Source organism: Rhinoderma darwinii, chromosome 1 (genome assembly GCF_050947455.1).
Source record: "Rhinoderma darwinii isolate aRhiDar2 chromosome 1, aRhiDar2.hap1, whole genome shotgun sequence".
Lineage (NCBI taxonomy): Eukaryota > Metazoa > Chordata > Amphibia > Anura > Rhinodermatidae > Rhinoderma > Rhinoderma darwinii.
This window is the reverse complement of record NC_134687.1, coordinates 627627538-627639400: the sequence shown is the minus strand read 5'-3', so window position 1 is coordinate 627639400 and position 11863 is coordinate 627627538.

Here is an 11863-nt window from a genome sequence, read left to right as displayed (position 1 = left end):
AGAGCTTACACTCTACTGGAGAGAGGACCCCGTCCATAAGAGCTTACACTCTACAGGAGAGAGGTCCCTGCCCACTCTACAGGAGATAGGACCCTGCCCATAAGAGCTTACACTCTACAGGAGAGAGGTCCCTGCCCACAAGAGCTTACACTCTACAGGAGAGAGCACCCGGCCCATAAGAGCTTACACTCTACAGGAGAGAGGACTCTACCCATAAGAGCTTACACTCTACAGGAGAAAGGTCCCTGCCCATTAGAGCTTACACTCTACAGGAGAGAGGTCCCTGCCCATAAGAGCTTACACTCTACAGGAGAGAGGTCCCTGCCCATAAGAGCTTACACTCTACAGGAGAGAGGAGCCTGTCCATAAGAGCTTACACTCTACAGGAGAAAGGTCCCTGCCCATAAGAACTTACACTCTACAAGAGAGCGGTCCCTGCCCATGAGAGCTTACACTTTACAGGAGAGAGGTTCTGGCCATAAGAGCTTACACTCTACAGGAGAGAGGTCCCTGCCCATGAGAGCTTACCCTCTACAGGAGAGAGGTCTCTGCCTATAAAAGCTTACGCTCTACAGGAGAGAGGACCCTGCCCATAAGAGCTTACAGTCTACAGGAGAGAGATCCCTGTCCATAAGAGCTTACAGTCTACAGGAGAGAGGACCCTGCCCATAAGAGCTTACACTCTACAGGAGAGAGGTCCCTGCCCATAAGATTGTACCCTCTACAGGAGAGAGGTCCCTGCCCATACGAGCTTACACTCTACAGGAGAGAGGTCCCTGCCCATAAGAGCTTACACTCTACAGGAGAGAGGACCCTGCCCATAAGAGCTTACACTCTACAGGAGAGGGGACCCATCCCATAAGAGGTAACACTCTACAGGAGAGAGGTCCCTGCCCATAAGAGCTTACACTCTACAGGAGAGAGGACCTTGCCCATAAGAGCTTACACTCTACAGGAGAGAGGACCTTGCCCATAAGAGCTTACACTCTACAGGAGAGAGGACCTTGCCCATAAGAGGTAACACTCTACAGGAGAGAGGTCCCTGTCCATTAGAGCTTACAATCTACAGGTGAGAGGTCCCTGCCCATAAGAGCTTACACTCTACAGGAGAGAGGTCCCTGCCCATTAGAGCTTACACTCTATAGGAGATAAGTCCCTCCCCATAAGATCCTACACTCTACAGGAGAGAGGACCCGGCCCATAAGAGCTTACACTCTACAGGAGCGAGGACCCGGCCCATAAGAGCTTACACTCTACAGGAGAGAGGACCCTGCCCATAAGAACTTACACTCTACAGGGGAGGTCCCTGCCCACTCTACAGGAGAGAGGTCCCTGCCTATAGGAGCTTACACTTTACAGGAGATAGGTCCCTGGCCATAAGAGCTTACACTCTACAGAAGAGAGGTCCCTGCCCATAAGAGCTTACACTCTACAGGAGAGAGGTCCCTGTCCATAAGAGCTTACACTCTACAGGAGAGAGGTCCCTGTCCATAAGAGCTTACACTCTACAGGAGAGAGGACCCTGTCTATAAGAGCTTACACTCTACAGGAGAGAGGACCCTGCCCATAAGAGCTTACACTCTACAGGAGAGAGCACCCTACCCGTAAGAGCTTACACTCTACAGGAGCGAGGTCCCTGCCCATAAGAGCTTACACTCTACAGGAGAGGGGTCCCTGCCCATAAAAACGTACCCTCTACAGGAGAGAGGTCCCTGCCCATACGAGCTTAGACTCTACAGGAGAGAGGTCCCTGCCCATAAGAGCTTACACTCTACAGGAGAGAGGTCCCTGCCCATAAGAGCTTACACTCTACATGAGAGGGGACCCTGCCCATAAGAGCTTACACTCTACAGGAGAGGGGACCTTGCCCATAAGAGGTTACATTCTACAGGAGAGAGGACCCTGCCCATAAGAGCTTACACTCTACAGGAGAGAGGTCTCTGTCCATTAGAGCTTACAATTTACAGGTGAGAGGTCCCTGCCCATAAGATCCTACACTCTACAGGATGGAGGTCCCTGCCCATAAGAGCTTACACTCTACAGGAGAGAGGACCCTGCCCATAAGAGCTTACACTCTACAGGAGAGAGGACCCTGCCCATAAGAGCTTACACTCTACAGGAGAGAGGACCCTGCCCATAAGAGCTTACACTCTACAGGAGAGAGGTCCCTGCCCATAAGAGCTTACACTCTACAGGAGAGAGGTCCCTGCCCATAAGAGCTTACACTCTACAGGAGAGAGGTCCCTGCCCATAAGAGCTTACACTCTACAGGAGAGAGGACCCTGCCCATAAGAGCTTACACTCTACAGGAGAGAGGACCCTACCCATAAGAGCTTACAGTCTACAGGAGAGAGATCCCTGTCCATAAGAGCTTACACTCTACAGGAGAGAGGTCCCTACCCATAAGAGCTTACACTCTACAGGAGAGAGGTCCCTGCCCATAAGAACGTACCCTCTACAGGAGAGAGGTCCCTGCCCATAAGAGCTTACACTCTACAGGAGAGAGGACTCTGCCCATAAGAGCTTACACTCTACAGGAGAGAGGACCCTGTCCATAAAAACAGCTCTGACCCGTCGAGGCGTGCACTCCACCAGGCCTCTAAATGTTTCTGTGGTATCTGGCAGAAGACGTTACCAGTAGATCCTCTAAGTCCTGTAAGTTGTGAGGTGCGGCCTCCATGGATCGGACTTGTTTTTCCAGCACATGTCACAGATGATCGATCGGATTGATATCTGAGGAATTTGGAGACGTCAGCACCGTGAACGCTGTGCCATGTCCTCCGACCACTCCATAACAATTTTTGCAGTGTGGCGGGGGCATTATCCTGCAGGAAGAGGGCACTGGAACTAGGATATGAAGGGATATACGGTTTAGGTAGGTGGTACGTGTCACATCTACATGAATTCTTGGACACAAGGTTTTTCAGCAGAACGTTGCCCAGATCATCACACTGCCTCCGCCGACTTGTCTTCTTCCCATAACGCATCCTGGTGCCATCTCGTCCCCAGGTAAGTGACGCACATGCACCCGCCACCCACATGATGTAAGACATGATTCATCAGACCAGGCTCCTTCTTCCATTGCTCTATTTCTGTTGCTCACGTGGACATTATAGGCGCTTTCGGCAATGGACAAGGGTCAGCATGGGCACTCTGACCGATCTGCGGCTACACCACCCCTTATATAACAACCTGCGATGCTCTGCGTGATCTGACAACTTTCTATCACGGCCAGTAGTAACTTTTCAGCAATTGTACTACAGTAGATCTTCTGTGGGATCGGACCAGACGGGATAGTCTTCACTACCTACACACATCAATAAGCCTTGGGCGCCCATGACCCTGTCGCCGGTCACCGGTTGTCCTTCCTTGGACTAACCACTGTATACCGGGAACACCCCACAAGACCGGCCGTTTTGGAGATGTTCTGACCCGGTCGTCTACACATCACAATCGATCAGATCCTTACACTTGCCCATCTTTAGTGTTTCCAACAACAACTTCAAGAACTGCACTTGCTGCTGAATATATCCCACCCCCTATCAGGCGCCATGTAACCAGATCATCAATTTAATATAACTGTGTACCTGGGGCTGGATACAGTATATACCTGATGCTGTATATAACGCTGTGCTCTGGGGGCTCTCGGTTGTGTCCCACATGATCCTGTGTAATAATGATACATTACAGTCGTTGTTGCACACACTCTTTTGTAATTGTTACAATGTGTTACCCAGATATTGCGTTATGTAAAGCGCAGCAGAAGCTGATGGCGCTATAGAAATAATAATTCCGGATGTGTTCACATTTATCTACACCGCAGTTCAGACTTGCGCTTATGTGTCTGGGTTGTGATATTGACACTGGATACAGAAATTTATGAAGCTTCAGGTTGTGTTTTCTATCCAGACACCAGGTGGCGCTGCTGCATCACCCACTGCTCCTGCTCTTTACATTGTTGGCTCAGTCACTAGGTGGCGCTATAATTTTTCAGTTTTGAATGCAAAAAGTTAACCCCTTTAGGACGCAGCCTGTTTTGGCCTTGTGGCACAGCTGATTTTTTTTCAAATCTGACATGTGTCACTTTATGTGGTAATAACTCCGGAATGCTTTTACCTATCCAAGCGATTCTGAGATTGTTTTCTCGTGACATGTTGTACTTTGTGATAGTGGAAAAATTTGGTCAATAAATTCAATATTTATTTGTGAAAAACACCAAAATTTAGAGAAAATGTGCAAAAATTTGCATTTTTCTAAATTTAAATGTATCTGCTTGTAAGACAGATAGTAATACCACACAAAATATTTACTAGTTAACATCCCCCATATGTCTACTTTATGTTTGCATTGTTTTTTGAACGTCCTTTTATTTTTCTATGACGTTACAAGGCTTAGAACTTTAGCAGCAATTTCGCACATTTGCAAGAAAAATTCAAAAGGCTATTTTTACAGGGGCCAGTTCAGTTCTAAAGTGGCTTTGAGGGCCTTATATATTAGAATCCCCAAATAAATCACCCCATTTTAAAAACTGCACCCCTCAAAGTATTCAAAACTGCATTCAGAAAGTTTCTTAACCCTTTAGGCGTTTCACAGGAAATAAAGCAAAGTAGAGGGGAAATTTACAAATTTCTCTTTTTTTTGCCAAAACTCATTTGTAATAAAAAAAAAATGTGTAACACAGAAGGTTTTATCAGAGAAATACAACTCAATATTTATTGCCCAGGTCCTGCAGTTTTTAGGAATATCCCACATGTGGCCCTAGTGGACTGAAGCACCGGCCTCAGAAGCAAAAGAGCACCTAGTGGATTTTGGGGCCTGCTTATGTTTAGATTAGATTTTAGGCACCATGTCGGGTTTGAAGAGGTTTTGTGGTGCCAAAACTGTGAAAACTTCCCAAAAGTGACCCCATTTTGGAAACTAGACCCCTCAAGGAATTTATCTAGGGGTATAGATAGCACTTTGAGCCCACAGGTATTTTGCTATATTTATTGAAGTAACGCCCCCTGCACACGAACGTAAAAACGCCCATAATTACGTCCCGTAATTACGGGCCCATGGACTTCTATTGGCCACAGGTACCTCCCCATATGCTTACGGGAAGGTGCCCGGGCCGTTAAAATATATAGAACATGTCCTATTTTAGGCCGTAATTACGGCACGGGCAGGCCCATAGAAGTCTATGGGGCTCCCGTAATTACGGGTGACTACGTGTGTGCACACGTAATTACGGGAGCGTTGCTAGGCGACGTCAGGGGATAGTCACTGTCCAGGGTGCTGAAAGAGTTAAACGATCGGCAGTAAGTCTTTCAACACCCTGGACAGTGCTACCAGGGAGGTCGGGCTGGATGTGGAAAGAGGGACGCGTCACCAAGACAACGGCCGGGTAAGTATGAATTTCTTTTACTTTTTCTGCGGAAAGGGCCGCCCCTTCTCTCTATCATGCACTGATAGAGAGAAGGGGCTGCCGATTAGTGCAGTGCAATTTTGCAGCAAAAACGTGCCTGTAAATACGGGTGGAATACTGGTGACACCGAACCCGTATTTACGGGCACGGGTCCGTAAATACTGGTGCAATACGGGTCGAATATGTGTGACCAAGGACCCGTATTTACGCCAGTATTTACGGAAGGAAAAAAATACGTTCGTGTGCATGAGGCCTTAGTCTGTGTCTACTTTTTTTCTGAAAAAAACATTGACATTTTTAATATTTACAAGGAATAAAGAAGAAAATGCACCCCAACATTTATAAAGCATCTTCTCCCGATTACGGAAATACCCCATATGTGGTAATAAACTGATGTTTGGACCCACGGCAGGGCTCAGAAGGGAAGCAGCGCCATTTGGATTTTGGTGCGCAGATTTTGCCATGTCGCGATTGCATCTCCCTGGAGGGAACAAAACAGTGGAAACCCCCCAAAAGTGACCCCATTTGGGAAACTACACCCCTCAAGGAATTTTTCTAGGGGTATAGTAAGCATTTATACCACACAGGTTTTTTGAAGAATTTAGTAGAATTAGGCCGTGAAAATGAATCTAAACATTTTTGTCCACTAAAATGTTGAATTTTTTGCATTTTCACAAGGGATAAAGGAGAAAAAGTTGCCCTACATTTGTAACCCAATCTCTCCCGAGTATGACAATACCCCACATGTGGTAATAATTTATTTTTTAATAGAAATGAATTAACCTTTGCAGAACTGATCCTTTTTTGCTTTTCCATTTTAGTTTTTCACTCCCCGCCCTCCAAACGCCATAACTTTTTTATTTTTCCATGAATTGAGCGGTGTGAGGACTTATTTTTGGCAGGACGAGCTGTAGTTTTTATTGGTACCATTTTTTGGTACAATCAACCTTTTGATCACTTTTTATTACATTTTATTTAGAGCTTTGGTGACCAAAAAACAGTGATTTTGGCGGTTTAAATTCTTTATTTCTTACGGCGTTCGCCATGCGCTTCGAATGACAATTTTACTTTATTCTGCGGGTCGGTACGATTACGGCGATACCAGATGTATATAGTTTTATTATGTTTTGCAGCGTTTGCACAATGAAATCATTTCTTTATAAAATAATTTATTTTCTGTGCCGCCATATTCTGAGAGCCGTAACTTTTTATTTTTCAGTCAAAAAAGCTGTGTAAGGGCTTGTTTTTTGCGGGACGAGTTGTAGTTTTTATTGGTACTATTTTCATGTACATGCGACTTGTTAATCACTTTTTATTCTATATTTTGAGAGGGGTGGTGACCAAAAAATAGTGATTCTGGCATTGTTTTTAGTTTGGTTTTTTTGCGGCGTTCACCGTGCGGTAAAAACAACATTATAGTTTTATAGATTGGGTCGTTACGAACGCGGTGATACCAAATATGTGTACTGTTTTTTAACGGTTTAATTTTCTCCCTATAATAAGAGACTTATTATAGGAAAAAAAATCTTTTATTTTTACACTTTTGTAAAACATTTTTATTAACTTTATTTTCACATTTTTCTTTACTTTTTACACTTTCTTTTTTTTAGCTGCAGCTCTGATCGCTGCTAGAATACATTACACTACCTAGGTAGTGTAACGTATTCCAACTGTCAGTGTAACGTCACAGTCAGGGCGGATTTACACGAACGTGTAATACGTCCGTGCAACGTGCGTCCTTTTCACGTGCGACGCACGGACCTATGCTAGTCTATGGGGCAGTGCAGACTGTCAGTGATTTTTGCGCAGCGTGAGTCCGCTGCGTAAAACTCACGACAGGTCCTATATTTCTGCGTTTTTCGCGCATCACGCACCCATTGAAGTCAATGGGTGCGTGAAAATCACGCATGCCGCACGGAGGCAGCTCCGTGTGACGTGCGTGATTCGCGCAACAGCAGGCAAACTATGATTGCAAACAGAAAAGCACCACGTGCTTTTCCGTTTACAAACATACAAACAAAGTGTCATAATGATGGCGGCTGCGCGAAAAGAACGCAGCTGCGCACCATATGATCATGACACACGGAGAAGTTAAGTGCCTTTTGCGCATGCAAAACGCCAAGTTTTTTGCGTGCGCAAAACGCACACGCTCATGTAAATCCGCCCTTACAGTTAGTCTACGAGGACAAGCCAGAGGTCGCAATCGAGCCCCGCATGTAACGGGTTAATTGCCGAAATCAGCGTCAATGAGCCGCTGATCGGTAACAGTGGAGTGTCAGCTGTCAGAGACACTGACCTCCCGGTTCCCGATGCACACTGTCACCAACACTGTCACAGACACTGTCGCCGACAGTGTGCATCGCAAACGGTAGTGACGTCCTGTCACTCTGACAGGAAGTCTATCAGGAGGCTGGTCCTGATAGGCTTCTGTACATGGCAGACACTTCGCCATGCTAGCCATCTGCAAACCTCACGATTTCATCGTGAGGTCTGCCGATGTGCTAGAAACCCCTGAATGCGGTGATTCCAATCGATCACCGCAATTATGGGGTTAATTGCCGAAATCAGCGGAAATATGCCGCTGATCGGCATACAGTGGAGTGTCAGCTGTCAGGGGCAGCTGGCCTCCCGGTTCCCGGTGTACACTGTCGCCGACAGTGTGCAACGGGAACCACGCAGTAACTGTACGTCCCTGTGCGCTAAGACACTGGCCACATGGACGTACTGTTGCGTCATGGTGCGCCTAGGGGTTAATGAACAAGAAAAGAGCAATAATAACACCTGAGAATCCTAACGTGACAGATCTTACCGGAGATTATAGAATGCCTAAAAGAGGCCCTCAGGCATTTTTCACGAATGATTCTCTTCCTCCAAATAAGATGATTCGTTTTTTGATGATGATGATAATTTTCATTATTGCACCAACATATTCTGTAGCTCCCTCAAAAGCTACATATTTCCGCCTCCCAAAAACAGCAATAAAAAGTAATCAAAAGGAATATGTACCCCAAAATTGTACCAATGAGAACTACAAGTCATCCCGCAAAAACAAGCCCTCCCCTGACATTGATATACATGGCGGTAATGTACGGCTAGAAGACGATGAAGGATTTCAAGTGCTATTACAGCGAGCGCCTAAGCCGATCTGCGGCCACAGTCCGTCTCCAGTCATTTAACATGGGAGCTGGGGCGGAAAGCGAGTAATTTGTGTCTCCAGCTACACGGCTGATGTCAGCAGCGCACGTCGATAGCTCCACTTACAGCGAGACTGGACTAATGAAAATCCAATAAACAAACCGCTGGAAGTAAAGAAGTATTCCATTAAAATTAGAAAATCAAATTCCGGACAGATTATTTTCTCGGCCTTATTGATTCCTTTTATTACGGAAATATTGCTGCTAAATAACATTAGTGTGAGCAATCCTTACATGTCTCTCCGGGCAGGGATTCAATAGTGTAATGTCAGCACGGCGGCCCATAGAGGGTGAGAACTCCCAGCAGATTATACCTCATAGACATTCAATAGACATCAATAGATTTATACACACACTGCTCCTGTGACATTACTACACTTATATACACATTGTGACATCAGTAGACTCATACACACACTGCTCCTGTGACATAACTACACATATACACACTGTGACATCACTACAATCATACATACACTGCTCCTGTGACATCCCTACACTCATACACACACTGTGACATCACTAGATTTATATACACACTGCTCCTGTGACATTGCTACACTTATATACACATTGTGACATAACTAAAGTTATATTTACACTGCTTCTTTCACATAACTACACTCATACATGCTGTGACATCACTAGACTCATCATACACACTGCTCCTGTGACATCACTAGACTCATTCATACAGTACAAGCTGCTCCTGTGACATACACACACTGCTCCTGTGTCATCACTCGACTCATTAACATAGCTGCTTCTGTGACATCACTACACTCATGTCACGTAGGGTTCGTGGACCCACTGGGCCGTACCATCTTGGCAGTAAGGCAGCTGGCCAACAGGACGCAGGTAAAAGTCTATAGTTCGTATAGGGTACCTGTGGCAGCTCGGACAGTAGCAAGGCAGGCTTGGCAGGAACTTGGCAGCAGGTGGACGTCAGGCGTGGAGAAGCAGGACAGGCGTGGTATACAGCACAGCACGACTACAGCTCAGCACGGCACTAGATCAGGATACAAGTATAGGATACAGGAAACCTGGGAGCAGGAAACACTAGGGGGGCCATATGCAAGACAGACTAGGAATACACAAAGCTCAGGCGTGGGAGGATGGGCTGGAACCTTCTTATAGCCCAGGGTACTCTGGACCAATTAGCTCAATCACAAACATGCTTGCGCTCTGGCTTCTCAAGTCTGGACTGAGCTAGTGACCGCACCCTGGTGGTCACTGTGGAGCAGGACGGCCGTATATGCAAACATCTCTTGAGAGAAGGGCGTCGACTGAATGGAAGGATTTTGTGGTCAGCGACCATGGATGTTACAACTCATACACATAAAACGCTCCAGCGACAACACACAGCAGGGTCACACTGTGGACACAGCATACAGATACCTTTTGAAAAAAGGTCAGGGTGGACTGAAACATCTCTCCAATGTGGTATGGATTAACCTCGAATTTAACGAATCATATATTGGAGGTCTTTATCATAAATGATCCCACTGTGGGATGAAATATGAATAAATATCAGGAGTGCTGAACATTGTTATACACATGGCTGCTCCTGTGATATCACTAGACTCATACAAACGCTGCTCCTGTGACATCACTACATTCATACACACGCTGCTCCTGTGACATCACTACACTCATACACACTGCTCCTGTGACATCACTACACTCATACACACTCTGCTCCTGTAACATCACTAGACTCATATACACACTGCTCTTGTGATATCACTAGACTCATACACATGCTGCTCCTGTGACATCACTACACTCATACACACTCTGCTCCTGTGACATCACTAGACTCATACACACTCTGCTCCTGTAACATCACTAGACTCATACACACACTGCTCCTGTGACATCACTAGACTCATACACACTCTGCTACTGAGATATCACTAGACTCATACACACTCTGCTCCTGTGATATCACTAGACTCATACACACTCTGCTCCTGTGATATCACTAGACTCATACAGACTGCTTGTAATGACAGGGATAGGGAAACAGACAAGTGAGCCCTAATCTACCCGCCACTCAGTCCCTGCCTACTTGCAACGACCCGCCCTAGGCGACGGGGTACAACTGGGCGACGGTCCCTATACTCAATAAGTGCACGACAGACAACAGACAAGGAAACACAGAACAAAGGGAAACGGGGCAGTTGCCCACGGCAACACCGTGAGCAACAAGAGTAGTAAACGAGCCAAGTCAAACCAGGAGAGTACGAGGTGCCAAACGTAGAGCAGGAGAGTAGTGAACAAGCCGAGTCAAACCAGGAGTGTACGAGGTACCAAACGCAGAGCAGAAGAGTAGTCAGTAAACTAGGGTCAATACGAAGCAGGGACAAGTAGTTCAAGAAGCTGCAGCAGGGCCAGGAAACTAACAGAGAAGAATCACAAGCAAGGAGGAACAGGAAAGGCAGGTATAAATAGACAGAGGGTGGGAGCTAGCTCCGTCTGGCCAGGCTGTGATAGGCTCTCCCACTCCTAAGCCTGCCATCCTGAGTGGTGGAACATGGAGTAAGTCTCACAGACATAGAAGCAGGTGCAGACTGATTACCTATGGGCGTGGATACAGAAGCTGTGCCTGGCAGATCCTTAACAGTACCCCCCTTTTATGAGGGGCCACCGGACCCTTTCTAGATGGACCTGGTTTATTGGGGAAACGAAGGTGGAACCTCCTGACCAATGCCCCAGCGTGAACATCCCGGGCGGGTACCCAAGTCCTCTCCTCAGGCCCGTATCCTCTCCAATGGACCAGGTACTGGAGGGAGCCTTGGACCATCTTGCTGTCCACAATCTTGGCCACCTCGAATTCTACCCCCTCAGGGGTGAGAACGGGGACAGAAGGTTTCCTCGAGGGAGCCAAGGACGGGGAGCAGCGTTTAAGGAGGGAGGCATGAAACACGTCGTGTACTCGAAAAGATGGGGGCAGCTCCAGTCGGAAGGAGACAGGATTGAGGACTTCAATGACCTTGTACAGCCCTATAAACCGGGGAGCAAACTTCTTGGATGGGACTTTAAGGCGCAAGTTCTTTGATGATAGCCACACCAGATCCCCGACCATAAACAAGGGGTTAGCAGAACGTCTTCTATCTGACTGAGTGTTTTGTATGCTCTGGGACGCCTCTAGGTTCTTCTGAACCTGGGCCCAGACTGTGCACAGTTCCCGATGAACGACCTCTACCTCGGGATTGTTGGAACTACCAGGTGAAACGGAGGAGAACCGTGGATTAAACCCAAA